The 16,104-nt window shown below is 59.5% G+C and overlaps 2 long non-coding RNA genes across 2 annotated transcripts; one reads left to right on the top strand and one right to left on the bottom strand.

Moving 5' to 3' along the window:
* Positions 1 to 3,365: 3,365 nt before the first annotated feature.
* LOC123607550 lies at positions 3,366 to 4,733 on the bottom strand. The gene is made up of 3 exons (XR_006716779.1): positions 4,636 to 4,733; positions 4,247 to 4,380; positions 3,366 to 3,582 (listed from the first exon to the last, which is right to left on the bottom strand). It is a non-coding gene; the product is annotated as an uncharacterized LOC123607550 (long non-coding RNA).
* An 85-nt stretch (positions 4,734 to 4,818) lies between these two features.
* LOC123607547 lies at positions 4,819 to 8,492 on the top strand. The gene is made up of 3 exons (XR_006716778.1): positions 4,819 to 5,151; positions 7,686 to 7,859; positions 8,387 to 8,492. It is a non-coding gene; the product is annotated as an uncharacterized LOC123607547 (long non-coding RNA).
* Positions 8,493 to 16,104: the final 7,612 nt, after the last annotated feature.

Below are 16,104 nucleotides of genomic sequence, written 5' to 3'. Positions count from 1 at the left end.
ACAGCCTCCTGGGCACGGTTCAACAGCTCGCCTTGGTTACCTCCCGTGATGGGGACCTCATTACAGCCCAAGGCGGACCAGTCAGGTTCGGGGCAGGTGCACAGGTGCGAGAATCCCTCCTTGAGAGCCAAGCCCACGGTTTTTTTTCCCCTGGCGACTCCCTGCGGTCTCGGAACCGCCCCTCGCCTGCGGGAGGGGATCTCAGGGCAAGAGCCCCGCTGTCTGAGGCGCAAGGTCCTTTTCTGAGAAAGGCGATGGCCGAGGGGTGAGCCACTAACCACAGAGCTGACGGCGAAAAGGTTAACCGATAAGGGACGCGGCTGGCTGATAAGGGAACTGTTGGCAGATACCCAGCGGTAGGTAAGAACCAAAGTGCTCTGGCCGATGACTCCTTCCCCCCTCCCTCTCCCCGTTCCTCCTCCAACCCGGCGCTGGGAGTGACAGTTATAAACATCGATCAGATGCAGTCGCTCCTTCAGGACACGGGCTGACGCATCTGAGATCTAAGCTCCCTTGGAAACCCCCAGAACCAGCTAAATCGCTCCGACAGCAAAGGCTCGGAGCTGGGATGGCGGGCGGCAGCCAGCGGGGGGGGGGGGGGGGGGGGGGGGGGGGGGGGGACGCGCCCCGCAGCTCCTGCCTGTTGGTGGCTCAAGTGAACCCCCGAGTCCCTCCCTGCTGCTGGCACTTCTGGGCCGGCGCCTGTCTCTCCTGCGTGGGTGGCGAGCGACTTCATCTGGCCCCCGTGGCTGTCACTCAGCCCCAGTCACACTGGAGACAACGCGGTTGCCATGGAAACGAACACGCTTCCCCCTGGGGGGGCGGGTGAGCCAAGGGAGCCAGAAACCGTGTGTGGATGTGTGAATTCGGCACAAAGTGACCCAGGCCTGGTGACTCAAGTGGTGGGGGTGGGGCGGGGGGGGGGAGGTTTAACTCCTCCGCTGCTCGCCCCTCCTCTCTGGGTCCTCCCACAGTCTGGGGCCTCCGGGGAGCCGGGGTTCAGCCTCAGAGTTAAGCGTTAGTCCCCGAGTGCCTCGGGCCTGGCTCTCACTCCAGGCAAGATGACCTCTTTGTGCCTCAGCGTCCTCACCCAGAAAGTGGGTACGAGAAGGTGCACTGTGGAATGCACACTTGTTGACTGGATGTCTGTCACGCTCTGGGCACTGTCCTAGTTCCTCCTTCGGGGCTCCCAGACCGTGGGGGAGAGTCAGACAACAAAGAAACAAGGGAATTAAAGAAAAATCAGAAAGCGTCAGGCAGGGAAGGCAAAGTGGAGGGATGATGTGATAATGAAGGGGGGAGCATCTAGCGGGGGTCCGGGGGGGACAGGGAGGAGGTCCGACACGTGACATTGGAGCTGAGACCTGAAGGATGAGAAGAAACCAGGCATGGGGACATCTGGGAAGGGCGCTGTCCAGGTGGAGGGTGTGGCTGTGCAAAGGCCCTGGGGCAGGACCGGGCCGGGTGTGATGAGAGAACGGAGAGGAGGCCCATGCGGCTGGAGCACAGTGAGCCACTGGGTGAGAGGGAGGAGGACAGGCAGAGAGGGGACAGGAGCAGGTCCTGCCGGGCCTAGGGGGGGCGCGGGGAGGACTTGGGCTTCTACCCCGGGGTGGGGGGGAGCCCTGGAGGGCTGTGGGCAGAGGGGGGCGGGAGCTGACTCGGGTGCTCACGGGCGCCCTCTGGTGGCCGCTGCGGGAATGACAGCCGTGGGGGGAAGGGAGGGACTGGAGACCAGCGTCGGGGCAACCGCCCTGGTCCAGGAAAGAAACACGAAGGTGAGCCAGGCGGGGGCTACCTCGGCCGGCCTTGCGGTGGCTTTTGTCACCATTGTGCTGGCGCATTTACAGGTTGAAATACACAGAACTTTATACCAAAGGGTGTTCTTTTTATTTCTCCCTTATATGATAAGGAGCAAGTCAGGGTTTTTGAAATGGCCTGTGTAGGTGGGTTATGTTGCCTATGAATTTTTTCTCTCGAATGGGCCGCGACTCCCAGCCCTGCGGCGGCCCCTGCTGTGTATCTGTGTGGCGCATAATAAACGCTCAGCGATCCGGCCCGTGGTTCATGGGGCCACGGAACAGAAGCAGGAGGGAGGCGGCGTCCTCCCCAGGCTCCTGGGCGCCCCAGACACGGTGCAGTTCCATGTGCCAAGGGACCCATCGCAGTCACCCACCGATCTCTTTTTGTGGATGGAGAAACAGCCTTCCAGAGAAGGCAAGCCATTTTCCTAGGGTTGCACAGCCCATTATGGCGAGCCTAAGTTTTAAACCCTAGCTGTTCGGGCCAGTCCAGGCGCCTGGGGGTGACAAATGTTGGCTCTGCCTTTGGGGACATCCCTGCTCCCCCGCTCACAGCCTGACCCCACACCCTCATCCTTCTGACTCTGGGCCGACCCTAAGCAGGTTAGCGGGGGAAACCTCACATCCCTCGGCCCCAGCGATTGGTTCAGGGCCAGCCATGTGACCCGAGTCCAGCCAATCAGAATCAGCCATGGGTTTTGCTGGGACCAAGAGGAGGGTTTCCGTTTCTGCTCGGGGGTGTTGACTGGAAAGAGAGAAAAAAGCTTGGAGCCTGGGGTCTCTGTTTATTCCGTGAATGGGATGCCTGACCTGTGAATGAAGCCCCCTCAGAGGAAAAGTCAAGCTGAGACACAGGAAGTGACCGGCTTCCAATGACAACACCATCTCAACTCGCGGATCCAGGCTTTGCCTGAAATTGGGAACCTTTGCCGTCGCTGGAACCCGTTCACATGCTGGTTTTGCTTAGACGTGTTTAAGCCCATTTGCTCACAACCAAACAGAGCCCTGACCAAGCCACCCGGTTTCATGCTCTCCAAGTACATGTCCTGCTATGGTTTCTTCATGTGCTGGAAAGGTATTATAAAGGGGGCATCAGGAGAGTTTGGGGGGTGCTGTACTCATCTCGATTTGGGTGATGGTTTCACGCAAATACACACGTGTCAAAACATACATACATTTTTGCAAATTTATATGTCAACAGTAAAGGCACGTGTGTTTAAAGTAGCATCGATAGGGGCGCCTGGGTGGCGCAGTCGGTTAAGCGTCCGACTTCAGCCAGGTCACGATCTCGCGGTCCGTGAGTTCGAGCCCCGCGTCGGGCTCTGGGCTGATGGCTCAGAGCCTGGAGCCTGTTTCCGATTCTGTGTCTCCCTCTCTCTCTGCCCCTCCCCCGTTCATGCTCTGTCTCTCTCTGTCCCAAAAATAAATAAATGTCGAAAAAAAAAAAATAAAATAAAGTAGCATCGATAGCATCATTCCAGCTCCTGGATCCAGCCATGCCTGAAAGCAGACAGTTTGGACTTTCCATAAAAAAAGCCAATAAATGTGCTTTGGTAGGAATAATAATTGTGACTGTTAATTTTTATTTCATTGTTAGTTTTCTTGGCCTTTCTCTGTCTCATGTTGCAGTCTGGATACAAGAGGAGACCAAGAGAGGGCAGTGGTATGATGAGAGGCCTCCAAAATTGTGTCCAGGAAACTGCTGTGGATAAAGAGTTTATGTTCACGCTCATCTGGGAAATTGTTCAACAGGTATCTCTTCTGCAGAACTTGTCAGAGCCTTTAATATACGAATGGGCCAACTCTGAGGCTTGCTCTACACAGGCTACCAGAGGTCCCCAAAATGTCAGCCCCGGATGCCCACAACAGCCACCTGGTCATCAGTGCCCCCCTATTGGCTCCTTACGCTGCCAATCTCCACCTCCCCCCACTTTTTCCTGCTTCCTGGAATCACCTTCCAGAGAAACACTTTCAGCTCCCAGAAAGCTCCACCCCTTAGTGGAGCCCCAGGACGCCCTCCCGCTTGAACCTTGGAAAGTTCATGTGCTTTTTTCCCCTCCCCTGTTGGAAAACACCAGAAAGACCAGGAGGCCCTGTGTCTTCTGGCCTGGGGACAAAGCCTCTCCGGGCTGCCCCCCCTCCTCTTGCAGCCCCGCCCCGAGGCTTTGCTTATACTGTGCCCTCTGCCCAGATGCCTATCCTTTCCACCTAACCACATCCTCTGGTGGGTCAGATCCCCCTGGATGCTGGGGCCCACAGGGACTCTGGATTACTTAATAAACCGCATAATTCCCGTTCCCAGCCCTCTTTGACTCCCTCTGATGATGGACAGGAGGGAGCCTCCCCCGGGGACTGATTTAACCCTTTCCGGCCTCCCCCTCGCCCCCTCAAAAGCAAAGTGCCGGCGGCGGCGGCTGCGCAGACGCCTCGCTGGATGAAACGACCACGTTTTGTTTCCATCCCGCGTGTTTTGGGCCGCCCACCTGCTATTTGTGACAGGTGCGAGCCGCTCTCCATTTTCAGGAGGGAGGCGGAGACTGTGTTTTTAAAGACACGGACTCGAGAGGACGTGAGGCAGCTGGAAGGCAAACACCAAACAAACCGCGGAACAGGTGGGGCCGAAGTTGGGGAAACGCCCACCTCTTTCGGGAAGCCCTCCCGGATTGCCCGGGCCAAGCCCCGGAGGTCTCCGCGTGGCCTCCTGAGGCCCCGCCCCTTCCCGTGATCCCCGCCCCCGCCCCCCACCCCCCCACGTGGGCAAGCGCTCGGTGCCGCTTCCAAATCGGGTGGGCGACGGGGGCAGATGAGTGGCGTCTCTGGGCCTGCGTCTCACCGTCTGCGCTCCAGGGGCCGTGGCGGCGCTGGGATCCGGGGTGCGGGCGCCTCCGTGCCGGCTGGGCTGGCCTCCCGCCGCTGTTGGCGTTGCCACGGTTACCGAGCAAGCCCTCCCCGACACCCCCCTACCCCCCCCCCCCAAAACCCTCACCCTCGGACCGGGCCCTTCAAGGGACTCGGGCTCCTGGGTGTCATGGAAACAGTTTCCAGGCCCCCAAGCACGTGGAGTTAGACGTGCGGGTGGAATCTTGGCTTGTAACTCCTGGGGCAGCTGACAGTGTCCACGAACCCCCGGGTGGGGCCGGAACCTTTAGCCGCTAACCCCTAACCCCCCCCCACACCATGCCCCCCCACCCATCTCTGTTTTAAGTTAAATGCCCTGGGCTCGCTCTGTAAACGTGGAGCTGAGAGGAACCACCAGGCAGCCTCTCCCTCTCCTTCTGGAACCTTCTCCCAACAGTGATGGCTGCCACAGAGCAGGGGCTGGAGGCCATGACCCTGTACTCTGGAGCAGGTGAGAACAGGCTGGCCCCGGGCCCCGGGCCCCGGGGAGGGGGGGGGGGTCTGAAAACAGCAGAGCTGCTAATACTCCCTGGGAGGTTCCCATGTGTGGGCCCTATTTTCCACACCAACGCAGAGTAAGTCCTTACATCCTTAGGACAAGGTTAAAGGTACCATAGCCCCATTTTAGAGATGGGGAAACCAAGGCCCAGAGGGGTCAAGTGCTTTGCCCGAGATCACACAGAATGACTGCGAGTGGCAGCCTGGGATTTGAACTCGGGCCCGGTGGCTCCGGGGTCAACAATTTTCACCACTAGGCTCCTCGGGTGCTTCTGATCACGTGATTGAGTGTCCCAAGGTGACATCTGCCATTGGAAATGGGCACGGGGGTCTGGGGCTGAGCAGGAGCTGCCAGGAGGGGCTGGGACACTGGGCAGCCAGAGGGAGAGACGGGTGCTGCCACGGGGTGGCCTGGGGGCTCCGGACCCTTCTACGATGTCCGTCAGGGAGCGTGGAACCATCCAGAGAAACTGACAGGCCACATTGAAGAGGTGAGCCCACCGTGCAAGCCCGGCTTCGAGATGGTCCCCTCCGACCCCCAGCCACTCTGTTCCTTCCAAACAGACAGCTGCGGCCGAGCTGCCTCCGAGGCTTGGAGATTCTGGAAGGAAACGCGGGCTGGGGAGGAGGAACGAGTTCTGGCAGAGCGGGCACGTTTGATGACAGCCGCTCGTGTGTGGAGAGCTGTCCCAGGGGCCTGGGGACGCGGAGGCTCAGCCGGACAGAAACCCGCTCAGGTCCTTGGGGTCAGGGGTAATCCAGAGAGGAAATCAGGAGGCCGGGCTAAGTGGGGAGATTGGAAGAAGGGACATTCAAAACGGGGCTCTTTGGGGCGCCTGGGTGGCTCGGTCGGTTAAGCGGCTGACTTCGGCTCAGGTCATGATCTCGCGGTCCGTGGGTTCGAGCCCCGCGTCGGGCTCTGTGCTGACAGCTCGGAGCCTGGAGCCTGTTTTGGATTCTGCGTCTCCCTCTCTCTCTCTGCCCCACCCCCACTCACACTCTGTCTTTTTCTCCAGAAATAAGTCAACATTAAAAAAATTAATTAAACGGGGTAAGAGGAGGAGTAGGAGCCTGCCAGGCACAAGGTAGGAGGCAAAGGGAGCTGCCGGGTAGAGCAAAGGCCGGGCGCCCGGATGGTGTCTTGCAAGGTGACCGGTGTGGCTGGGGCAGAGGGTGACATGGGGCAGGGAGGACGTGGACATTGCTGTAGACTGAATGTTGTGCAGTCAGTAGACTGAAATCGACTCCCCAGTGTGATGGTATCGGGGGGGGGGGCCCGCTGGGAGCCCCCCATGAATGCAGCCAAGTCCCCTTCTGAAGGAGACTCCGGAGAGCTCCCTCACCCCTTCCTCCGGGTGAGCACACAGTGAGGAGACCGCCGTCCCTCCAAACCGGGAGCAGGTCCTCACCAGACATTGAACCTGCTAGCGCCTTGATCTCGGACTTCCAGCCTTCGAAACCGAGAAGCAAATGTGTGTTTATAAGCCACTTGGTCTGTGGAATTCTGTTATAAGGGCCCTGATAGACTAAGAGATTAACGATGCCAGGGAGGTCCGGAGGGCTTCTGGGAGGAGGTGACATTTGAACAGAGACTTGGAGGAGGAGCTGGCCGTGGGGGAGGTGTGGGGAGAAGAGCATTCCAGGCAGAGGGAACAGCGTGGGCAAAGGCCCTGGGGCAGGACGGTGGCTGGTGTGTTCAAAGAACAGCAGAGAGGCCGGTGTGGCAGAGGCAGGCTGAGTGAGGGGGGTGGGGGGCAGGGAGGCCGCTGGGACCAAACCCAAGGAGCCCTCTTACACCAGTCCAGGCGAGCGATGCTGGAGGCCCGGCCCGGCGGTGGCGGTGGAGGGGGGCCAAGTGCTTGGATTCAGAGTATAATTTGGAGATAAAGCCCCGGGTCTGGGAGGGGTGAGGAGGGAGGGAGACGGAGGAACCAGGGGTGCCGGGCGGGTTTGGGGCCCTCTCCTCCTTGGCCCAGAGGAATCCAGAGGCAAGCTTTGGCCGCGGACAGATGGTGGGACCGGAGGGGACTCAGGGCCACCCAACCTCCTGGAGACGTCAGCGCGTTCGCAGCCTCCCGGTTCCCACCAGCTGCCGGCGACATGCGGCCCAGATGTTTCATCCCATCTGTGCCGGGCCTCCCCGGGCACCAGGCGGGTCTCGTCTGCTGCGGCGACATCTGGGGCGCCTCGGAAGCGGAGGCGGTGGGGCGGGGCGGGGCCCGAGACGGGGCGGGGCCCGAGACGGGGCCCCTCGTTCTTGGCCGGAAGGCCGTCTGCGGCTCCCAACAGGGGCAGGGCGCGTGGGGGCCCAGCGTGGCGCTGGCCGTGGAGTCACCAGGTGTGACCCCTCCCCAGAAGGGGAGGAAGCTGGGGGCCCTACACCAGGGGCTTGGGGTCATAGTTTCCAAGCACAGATCCCCGCGTTGGAGCCTTTGCCCCTTCCCGGGGTGGGCTTCTCATGCCTCCTTTTACTCCTTTCCTCGACAGGGATGGATTGAGCACCTACTGTGTACCAAGCACTGCCCCCCCCCCCAAGATAGCAGTGACCGAACCAGACCGAGAAACCCGCCGGAAAGCAAAACCCAGAAAACTCTCGGGCCTCGGTGGCCTCAGGCTTCATGTCAAATTAACACGTGGGTAAATAAGATACTTTCCAAGCAGGTAAGTGCCGGCAAGGCACCAGAACGTGAGGGAACGTGAAGGGAAGGACCGGGAAGCTTCTTGGGGGGGGGGGGGGGGGTCGGGGAGGGGAGGGACTTTCAGAGGGCGTGGCATCGGAGCCCAGAGCTCAGGCCGGAAGAAGCGCCAGCTGTAGGGAGAATGGGGGGGGGAAGGACATTCCAGAGAGCGGAAGCAGCAAGTGCAAAGGCCCTGAGGCAGGAGGGTGCCCGGCAGACGAGTGGAGCGGCTCCAGCGGTTGGACCCGTGTGAGCGACGGAGACTAGGAGGGAACAGCAGCCACGGTGGTGTTGGCGGTTGGGCACAGGGGACCCCGAGAGGGTGTGGATTTAGCCACGTGTGCGCAGGGCTCTCTGCCCCGAAAGCGCCTCGGCGGGGCTGGGGGGGGGGGGGGTGGGGGGAACAGACGCGAACGGGGTCTTTTTCAACTAGACCTCCGAGAGGGCGGGCCATGTGCCCGCGGACACACCGCGATACCAGGCACCGACCTGGCCCCCCTTTCCCCGCAGCCTCGAGGTTCGGGGACCCCAGACCCACCGAGACTTTTCTCTGAGGCAAGACCAACGTTTGCGCGGCCAGCTCCAGAGGGGATCTCCCGGCCGTCTGGGGGAGAGGTGGCAGAGCGAGAAGAGGGAGGGGGGGAGGGGGGAGGGGGAGAAGTGCCATATTTCTATTGTCCTTATCCAAATAAATTGAGATGTATTTGTGCAAGTGTCAAGGAAACCTCCAGGAGCGAAACTATAAAATCACGCAGCTGCTCTGAGGGCCCGTGACAGACAGCTCAGATTAATGTAGCTGTATTTTTATGGTCTGTTAACAACTGATATGGGTTTTAAATATATTATCTTCCATTGTATTGTCTGTCATTTTAAAAACTGCTCATGTCTCCTGTGTTTGCTTTTAAAAGGTTCTTATAGAACATTCCGCTGCTGAGCTCCCGCATCTTCTTTTCTGTCCCCCTCCCGGAGATATATCACTGCGGATCTTCTCCCCCCGCCGCCGCCCCGAGCTAGGTTTTCCCTGGTAGTTTCATGGCTAATTGAGCACAGAACCTATTGGAACCCCTCGAGTTTCTTAATTCAGGAAGCAGCTGCAGGAGGCCGGCGCCCGTCTAGTTGGAGATTTCCGGTGGGGCCGCGTGGGGCTCCTCCGGATGGGACAGGTGTGTGGGGCGCGACGGGGCTCAGCTTCCACGGCGGCCGGCAGGAGCCTGACCCCGGAGCGTCCTGACCCTGTTGACGGAGCCTTGTAGCAGTCAGCTACGGCTGCGATGATGCCACGTAACGAGTCCCCCCCGCGGCTCGGTGGCTGATATAGCAACCAACGCGGGCCTCTTGCTTCTGGGTCTCTGCTCACTCTCTCTGTCTCTCTCTCTCTTGGCGAACTCGTCCTAAATCTCTCCCGACGTTCCCCCCCACCCCCGCCCTAATTCCACACCCCAGCCAGACTACTTCAGCAACTCTCAGCCCCCCGCCCCGCGCCGTGCAGATGCCCAGCTCTTTGCAACACCCACGCCTACGTGCGTGCTGTTTCTTCTGCTCAGAATTCCCTTCTGCCTCACAAACTCCTATGCGTCCTGCACGACCCATCCTCTAGGGCCCCTCCTCCAGCAGAGGGCACCCTTGCTCCGCGCCGCCGCTCTACACCGAGGCTCTGCGGCTCCCACAAACGTGACGGGAACCCCGCTTTCGCCTGTTGCCCTCTCAACTGGACGGCGACCCCCCTGTGGGCAGGGGTTCCGCTTTCCTCCTCTGAGCACTGCCAGCCCCCACCCCAGGGACGCGTGTGGCTCTAACCACACAGAGCAGGGAGGACGCCCTAGTGCAGGCGTTGATTACGGCGTCCCGACAATTGGAAGCGAGGCCGGCAGCCTAGAGAAGAGCGGGCAACCACAGAGCCATATATAACGAGGTACTAATTGTGCAGAGAAGACAATTAGGGAGGCTTTGAGTCACCGGTTCCGCGGTCTGGACAATTAGACATCGGGCCGTATATAAAGGATGTGCTAATCGCGTGCTTTGGACAATTAACAGGGCGCCCGGGAAATCATAAAGCAAAATGCCACCGTGCGTCCCAGGCTCAGAGCCAGGAGGCGCGGCCTTGGGGACCGGAGTCCGGCTGCGTGGACTTGGATCTCCCTGCGGGGCTGAAGACCCTCTCCGAGCCTCGTCTTTTCTCATCTGTCAAATGGGGGCGTCCGTGGCGCCTGCCGCAGCGGGTGGACAGGGGCCGGGGGGACAAAGGCCGGCACCCAAGGCCGTTGGCACGACAAACGGCGGCAGGGCAGCCTGCCGGGAGGCGCTCACCGCCGAGTCCCGGAGGGTGCGAGGTGCCAGGCCCCCAGCCCAGGCGTGGCGAGCGTGGGACGGCGTGGATGACGAAGAGATCATCAGAAGAGGACGCACGAGGTGAGAGGACCTAATGAGGGGAGCGTTACTGACTCCGAACAATGCGGGGGAGGCCGGTGGGATGTCCCAACCCAGCCCTTATAACCCCCCAGGTGGGGATCTGCCCTCAAGCATGTGCCCTGCAACCCGTGGGGCAGACGTGGAGCTGGGGGGGGCTGTCGGCCGCGGCCCGTGCCAAGGCCCTGAGGCAGGGCCGTGTGTTTAAAGAACGGTGAGGCCGTATACCCCCAGATAACCGAAAGCAGGAACTCAAACAGATGCTTGTCTGTCGAGGGCGGCCACCGGGCCCTAAGTGGGAGTGCTCCGGGTGAGCAAAGAAAGGAGTTCTGGGAAAACTGTATTCGAAGGTCTGGAAGCCGGGGCAAAGACGGATACGGAGGGTGATTCAGGAGGGGTGGAGCTAAGTCCCGCAGGGCATCGTGGGCTGCAGGGGAAGGGGTACGGTTGGCTCCAGAGGGCAGCGGGAGCCAAAGAAGGTTGTAGAGCCCCAGAAGGGCTGCCTCTCCCACCGGGGCTTGCTGTGAGCTTCCTTCCTTCGTCCTGGGCGGGAATGCCTCAGGTCACTTTTGCTGTCGTGCAGTTTGGAAGCAGCCTGGGGCCTCCCCTCCCCCACCCAGCCCGTGAAAGCCAGGATGTCCCCGAAACCGGGGAAGGTCTGGGCGAAACCGGACGAGCCCGCCACCCTCTCCGACGGCACAAAAGCTGAAGATCAAAGCGCAGGCTTTTTCCCACCCGGTCGCCCACACGCCAGGGACCCCGGAGAGGAGTCGCTTAGGGATTAGGGAAGCAGCCGGGCCAAGTGCGGCTCTTTTGCGGAGCACTTGTTTCGAAGTTTCGGGTCCTGCCCTCCTCCGCCCACAGCCCTCCAGGGCTCCCAGCTCCCTCAGGAGAAAAGCCCACGTCCTCCCAGCAGCCCCCAAGGCCCTGCACCATCTGCCCTGTCCCCTCCCTGCCCTCCCCTCCTCCCTCTCTCCCCGCCTCGCTCGCTCTGCTCCAGCCACGCAGGCCTCCTCGCTGTCCCTGCCACACACCAGGTGGGGTCCCGCCCCAGGACCTTTGCAGGGACTATTCTGCCTGCTCGGGACACCCCTCCTCCATGGGTTCCCATGGCTGTCTCCTCATTGCTTAGGTCTCAGCTCAGATGTCCCCAGGTCAGAGAGGCCCTCCCTGTCCGTCAGGCTAAAGTTGCATCCCCTCCACCCCACCCCCCCCCCCCAATCAGATTGCTTCTCTTCTGCCCATCGCTTATCACTGTTTGAAATCGCCATTCTGAGACCGCCTGGGGGGGCTCAGTCGGTTAAGTATCGAACTCTGGCTCAGGTCATGGGCATGCTCTCGCGGTCCGTGGGTTCGAGCCCCGCGTCGGGCTCTGTGCTGACGGCTCGGAGCCCGGAGCCTGCTTCCGATTCTGTGTCTCCCTCTCTCTCGGCCCCTCCCCCGCTCACGCTCCGTCTCTCTCGGTCTCTCAAAAATAGATAAACGTTAAAAAAAAAAAAATGGAAATGACCATTTTGAGCATTTGTCCCCTTGGATATTTCTGTGTCTCCCCAGCTCCCCGCCGCTCCAGGAGGGCGGGAATATCACCCGGCCTGTGCTCCGCGGGCTCTCTGACGTCTGCAACAGGGTTGGCACACGGTGGTCAGCACGTGCCCGTCGAGGGAATAAAGGGACAGACGGGGCGGAGAGGGTAAGAACACCGACGAGAACATCAGAGAACTCGCGTTGAGTTCCCCATTCTGCCGTAGGCTGGCTGTGTGACCTCGGGCCAGTGGCTTAACCTCTCTGTGCCCCCGTGTCCCCATCGGTCAAATGGGGGAGTCTGATGGGAGAATTCGCACAGCACGCCTTACCCAGCGCCCCACAGCTGCTCAGTCCTCCTGAGCTCTGCTTGCCGGACAGCCTCCCACTCTCAGAAGCCGATAACCCGTGTCCCAGAGGCCCCCCCCCCGCCCCGGGCTTCCTACTTAACGGCCACCTATGTTTCCCTAAGGTGCACATTCCCTGCTTTATGCCCCGTGGTCCCCCCTGAGGGTCACGTGCCCCCAGCAACCCCGCAGGCACAGCCTGGGACACACCGGTGGGCACACCCGTGTAGCCTCTCCGCTGGGGTTGCGATCGAGGACGGGAGTCACCCGGCGGCGTTGGTAGACAAGGCCCGCGAGGCCCAGGGATGGGGGGGATGGGCTGTGGCCAGGTGTGAATGGGGCGCGAACGGCCGTCCCTCTTCCGGGATTCAGTCACTCATTCATTCAACCAGCTCTTATTGAGCTGATTTGCAGCAGTGGGTAAATCCCGGTGGGGTTGCTAACAACTCTGATGGGGACTCAAGGCAATGATCGATGTGGAAAATAGCAAATGCTTTGGAGAGGGCAATGGAGAAAAGTGAAGCCAGGAGAGAGACTCGGGAGGGTCTCTGGAGGGGGAAGCACTCCGGGCAGAAAAAGGAGTCCGTGCAAAGGTCCTGGGGCAGGACCGCACCTGGCATGTTAGAGTAACAGGGAGGAGGCCCACGTGGCTGGAGGAGAGTGAATGAGGGGGAGAGGGGAGGAGGGGAGGACAGGGAGAGGATGGGGATTGGGGGGGGGGGATGCCGGGTGGTATAGCGGTTAGGCCTCGGGCGCTAGACCGGCAGGAGTTCAAATCCTGGGTCTGCTCCCCCGTAGCTGGGTAACACAGGGACCCAGGCCCAGAAAGGCCCAGACAGGGGCCCATGCCTCAGTTCCCTCATTTGCCAAGCGAGCCCATGCCACCCTATCTGCCTCAGTGAATGGAAAAAGATCCAAGCAAGGAGGGGAGAGGCTTCATTGGTGACTTCTGGGTCTGCCGGGCACAGAGACGGGCGGCCAGGAGGCCAGAGGAGGAGTGGCCTCTAGACAAGAGGTGACAGCTTCCCGCGACGGCTAGGCTGGACCCTCACCGCCAACCCATGCGGCCTTACAAGCCTTCTCCCCATTTTACAGGTGAGAAAACCAAGGTCCCCCCTTAGTAGTGTCACAGTAACAATGGAGTGAGGCTCATGCCTCAACTCGCCCCCAACTTTCTTGGGGTTCCCCCCCCCCCGTTCCCCTCTTTCCTCTTTAAGAAAACACGACCTCACTGGTGGTGTTCGACCACAGACGGAAATCTGCCCGCTGCAGAAAATTCAGAAGATCCCCGCGAGCTAAAAAGAAGGAAGAGAACTCGGCTGTCATCTGCCCCCGGAGTGCCAACGTCTAGGTCCGCTTCCTTCTGGTCAGTTTTCGATGTGATTATACACAGTGCAATTTATCTGACGGTCACACACTGGTTTTTATTTTTTATTTTTATTTTTATTTTTTTTAATTTTTTTTTCAACGTTTATTTATTTTTGGGACAGAGAGAGACACAGCATGAACGGGGGAGGGGCAGAGAGAGAGGGAGACACAGAATCGGAAACAGGCTCCAGGCTCTGAGCCATCAGCCCAGAGCCCGACGCGGGGCTCGAACTCACAGACCGCGAGATCGTGACCTGGCTGAAGTCGGATGCTTAACCGACTGCGCCACCCAGGCGCCCCCACACACTGGTTTTTTAAATTGATCTTCTATTGTTAAGCGTTTAGGGGGTGTCTGATGTGTTGCCATTACAGGCCAGGAAATAACACCCTGGCAGCTTCATACGTGTTCACGTCTACAGACGTTTCCTGGGGGAAAACGTCCTGCAATGATTTATTAGATGACGATAGCGGAGTTCTTTCTTCTCCGCCTGCGCCGCCTTCTCCTCCTTCGTTAATTTGAAACGACTTTATCGGAAATTTTTACGTAAACCTCTCGGCGTCGAGGAAATTTGCACACACGCGAAAACGGAACAGTGACGGATGGCGGCCTACATCCTTTTATTTATTTTAACGTGTATTTACTTTTTTTTTTTAAATTTTTTTTAAACGTTTATTTATTTTTGAGACAGAGAGAGACAGAGCATGAACGGGGGAGGGTCAGAGAGAGAGGGAGACACAGAATCGGAAGCAGGCTCCAGGCTCCGAGCTGTCAGCACAGAGCCCGACGCGGGGCTCGAACCCACGAACCGTGAGATCATGACCTGAGCCGAAGTCGGCCGCTCAACCGACTGAGCCACCCAGGCGCCCCGATGTGTATTTACTTTTGAGAGAGAATGAATTGGGGCCGGTGGGGGGGGGGGGACAGGGAGAGAGAGGGGAACAAGGGATCCGTTCTGACAGCAGAGATCCGGACGTGAGGCTTGAACCCACGAACTGTGAGATCGTGACCGGACCCGAAGTCGGACATTAACCGACTGAGCCGCCCGGGCGCTCCGGGATCTGCTTCTGATGCGGATCACCACTCCTTGGACATCTGCTTCTGATGCGGATCACCCACTCCTTGGACATCCGCCCCCCCCCCCCCCGTCCCCCATAACCACGGTTCCCGCTTCCACCGGTTTCCTTCCTGTCTTCTCTCAGTGCCTGTGGACACGTGCTCTCTCTGCACCTGCTTCCTTCTGGTCCTCGCCGCAGATTCAATTGGACGAATCCCTCAACTGAGGGCCAGGGTTTTTCTGTCTCGGTCACCACGCTGTCCCTGGCGCTCAGCGCAGCCTGGCACACAGTAGGCGTTCAGAAGGTACCCGTCGGGCTCGTTCACGAGCAGTGTATCAAGACTTGCTGAATTTCTCAACCCAGGGGCGCCTGGGGGGCTCCTTGGGTTAAGGGTCTGACTCTCCATCTCAGCCCAGGTCTTGAGCTCGGTGTTGTGAGTTCGAGCCCCGAGTTGGGCTCCGTGCTAAGTGTGAACCCTACTTAAAAAAAAAAAAATTTATTTTATTTTTTTTCCCCAACCCAGCGTGTTGACGTTGCAAGACCTTTTTCGCCGATGCCTGAGTTGGGTGTGAGATGATCGGGACAGGCCTGAGGACAGGTGTGCCTTGGATGCAAACGGAGCTTTAAGGGCTGCCCCCCCCCCCCCCAACAAAAATGTCTCCAGCTGTCACATCTAGCTTGGTGGAAAGTCAAGATGCACCAAACAGCCCTCCGGGACCACCTGGCCTCCTCCTCTCCGTTACAACTGGCAAATCAGGGGCCTAGAAGGGGTAAATAGCTTGCTTCACGGGGCACCACAAAAGGAGAAGAATTCCTTTTGTCCTCGAAGGGGACGGACTTGGCTGGGTGACATTTCACAGGGACTTTGCAGTTTGCAATCATGTGGTTTCCGTGGCTCATCCGTCCTCGGCTTGTGCCTGTTCTGCGGCTGGTGGGTCCTCCGGTCCCCCAGGATCAAGGATAATAATATTGTTTGGGGGGGGGGGTGGGGTCTGGGTGGCTCAGTCGGCTGAGCATCCGACTTCGGCTCAGGTCATGATCTCAGGGTGTGTGGGTTCAAGCCCCGCGTCGGGCTCTGTGCTGACAGCTCGGAGCCTGGAGCCTGTTTCACATTCTGTGTCTCCCTCTCTCTCTGCCCCCCCCCACCCCCCCATGCTCACGCTCTGTCTCTCTCTGTCTCTTAATAATAAATGTTAAAAACAAGTTTTAAGAATAATAGCAATAATATTGTTTGCGGAGCATTTATTGAGCGCCTACTATGTACCAGGCACTGTGCCTCATGTACGTTATTTCTTTAACTGTCACACTGTGAGCTCAGCACTGTTGTTCCGTGTTCGTTTCCCAGGAAAACGGAGTCCCAGAGAGGGGAAGGGATCCACCCAAAGCGGGGGGAAGAAAGAGAGGGCCGTCAGGCGGGGGACACAGCTCACGCAGAGGCTCGAAGGCGGGCCCAGAAGAAGGTGCACGCATCCAGCCAGAGCCCCATCCTCCGGGAGATGACCCCGTGCCAAGCCCGGGACCGAATGCTGC

Source organism: Leopardus geoffroyi, chromosome A2 (assembly GCF_018350155.1).
Source record: "Leopardus geoffroyi isolate Oge1 chromosome A2, O.geoffroyi_Oge1_pat1.0, whole genome shotgun sequence".
NCBI classification, from domain to species: Eukaryota; Metazoa; Chordata; class Mammalia; order Carnivora; family Felidae; genus Leopardus; species Leopardus geoffroyi.
This window is presented reverse-complemented; position numbering and strand designations above follow the sequence as displayed.